Source organism: Monopterus albus, unplaced genomic scaffold (genome assembly GCF_001952655.1).
Source record: "Monopterus albus unplaced genomic scaffold, M_albus_1.0 scaffold1707.1, whole genome shotgun sequence".
Taxonomy (NCBI): Eukaryota; Metazoa; Chordata; class Actinopteri; order Synbranchiformes; family Synbranchidae; genus Monopterus; species Monopterus albus.
Window position 1 is genome coordinate 1 of NW_018129583.1, and position 2665 is coordinate 2665.

Sequence of the window (2665 nt, forward strand, 5' to 3'; positions counted from 1 at the left end):
TGCCATCTGGTGGCCAGGATGTTACATAGAGAATGACCATCCACCTGACTGACAACCAACCAACCGTGTCCTTCGCTCTCATTAACCATCCCTCAACATGTGACCCTGTTTCCTACGCTCTCATTGGCTCTAGCTACTTCTTGTTGTGAAGAGCGCGAACAGAACCGGATTCGTCGCTTTGAGCAGAGAGAAAGGAAAAAAGTCAAGGTGAGTTTATGGTTTTACCTATTTAATCTGTACAGAATATTTTATTCAAGAAATAATTTGGTATCTTAAGATGCATTCCATTTGAACGGGGAAGATGGAATTTCCGAGTTTTCCATGTCTGTTGAAGAGAAGCTTTGCTAGAAACGTCACTTTGTGCAATGTACAATTGCTAACGGAACCCTGTAGTACGCGAGATATGGTTTTGTCATATCTTGGGTTGTAATAGTATGTGGGACATAGGTAGCCTCTATGCTAGAATTCTGTTTATATGTAAAAACAGTATTGGTCTAGTTACTCAATGGGCTGGTTGCACGGGATGTCGAGTTATAACTACGAGGTTAAGTAGCTAGCGTAACATTAAACTGTGCATGCACACAGTCCGTGAAGCGGAAGTAAAACAAATGTCGCGCTAGCTACTTAGTCTCGTAGTTGTGTAAATAACTCGACGTGCTCCCAGGGAACGGGGACACGCATTCTCAATATGATGGACATCATTCACATTTATTTGGGTAAGATCTTGCAAAAACTCGAAAACCTTGACATGGTCTTGGGAAGATAAACTGTACGGAGGACGGAACAGAACCCGACGTCACTGGAAGCCCCATGTTTATCCGGTTAGGTATAGACGTTTTAAAACACAAGCTGGTAAAAAACAAAACAAAACATAATTGGGTTTATATATAACTGTATATATAACAAAACTATCTTTGCTTGGACAAGTTAATACTTTATTTTTTTTTATAAGGTGAGTTCATCATGGATGAATGTAAACCTCTTAACAGTTCGTTTTAATGGAGCTCAAATATGAGCTGTTACATTGTTACATAGCATGTTGTGGCGTCTTTACATTTATCAAACACCCTACAGCAGTTACTTCGTATTTTGTATGGTAATAATCTGGGTCACAACAGCAGTCCACTGAGAATATTAGAAGAGTGGCAGTCTTTGGTATGGACACAAAAGTTTATCACTACCACAGTCTCTGGAGAGGCAGCTGAACATGCTCATGAACATGCTGTAAACAGTCACCGTGGTTCTTTTACCTTTTCCACTAGTACAAGGTCAATGTTAGAAAATGAAGAGCTGCCTCTGGCCTCTCCCATCTTGCAGTATAATTTACAGGTGATCCCATTCACTGACTGAGGAACATCAGTTTAGCTGCTGTGTGGTGTGTTGAACACACACATATGGGTGCGGATTTATAATACATGTAACTGTCTCTCATATAGAGATTCATTTCACTGACTGCACCACTGGTCTGCTGTAGTTCACTTTGCTTCAGGTCAATACAGTGCTCTTCTTCCTCATATTAATATTAGCTCAGTTTACAGGATAACTGAAAGTAAGTATAGAAATGCAGGATTTGTGATATAAATTACTTCTGGTATTTCAGCCCCATGTCTTACTGTATGTGTGATGTGTTTACTTGTGAAGGCGAGATGGGTGAGGAGACCAGGTTTACAACTGGCCAGGCTGGGCTACCAGTTGCAACACATCATTGTAAGATGCTGGTTTACTTTCCTTATCAAGTATCACTGATTTGTTTACAGCTGCAGCTCGGCCTGAAGAAGAGAGAAAACAATTGTTCTGATAAGAATAAGTAACTGTAAAGTGACGTGACACAGTTTATTTGACTCGGTTCCTGGTTGGTGAACCGCCAGCTTGATGGTTCACTACTGCACCCACAGTTGGTCATGTCTTACAGGCAGCACATGTATGGGGGTGGGGTGTTGACATTTGTCTGCCATTTTTTAGTTTTTATTCTTTTGGCACGTACAGTAATGACTTCATCTTCAGATCCGGTTCCTCTCATGCAAGAATGAACTTATTAGATTTTGGTGGTCAAAGGTCACTGTGACCTCAAGGCTTTGCTAAATCAGCTCTAACAAACTAGAGTCTTTGACCCCCTTACACACAGTTCACGTGATGATTATTTTGTTGTCCTTCAGCTGTAACTCGGAGGGAAGCTGGAAACATGATTGCCCGGGACGGAGGTAACATCAGCGCGTCGCAGATCATCGGTAACAATACAAACAGGGATTTAAACTACACTGAAAACAAGATAACCAACATATATGGTAAATGTTTGCCTTGAATTCATGATTCAAATATATTATTATCTGTGATTGTATAGTTGTCTGAAAATGAACCAACCACTCATTGTTTGTAAAGAGATGCTTTTCAGTTTCAGGTCCACTTCCTGCCAGCACAGATCAGACTGGTGCTGTTTCTTCCCAAACCAAAGGTACTGTGCCTCTTGCTTTCACTGCACTTTACTGCCAGCAGAACACAGAGTGACCTGTGATGAAGGTGTTGTTGAGATGATGCAGAAGTGCTGAATATTTCCATCCAGCAAAGTTTGTCGGTCACTTAAAACAGGAAGGGCATTACTCCAGCTGCATACCAGTGATGGTTAACTGTAGGGATGCACTGATACCAGTATTGGGTTCGATACCAC

At 41.2% G+C, this 2665-nt stretch overlaps 1 long non-coding RNA gene across 1 annotated transcript; it reads left to right on the plus strand.

The window, feature by feature from the left end:
* Positions 1 to 154: 154 nt before the first annotated feature.
* On the plus strand, positions 155 to 2452 carry LOC109953866 (uncharacterized). Its single transcript, XR_002273991.1, has 4 exons — positions 155 to 207; positions 1642 to 1707; positions 2157 to 2285; positions 2393 to 2452. It is a non-coding gene; the product is annotated as an uncharacterized LOC109953866 (long non-coding RNA).
* Positions 2453 to 2665: the final 213 nt, after the last annotated feature.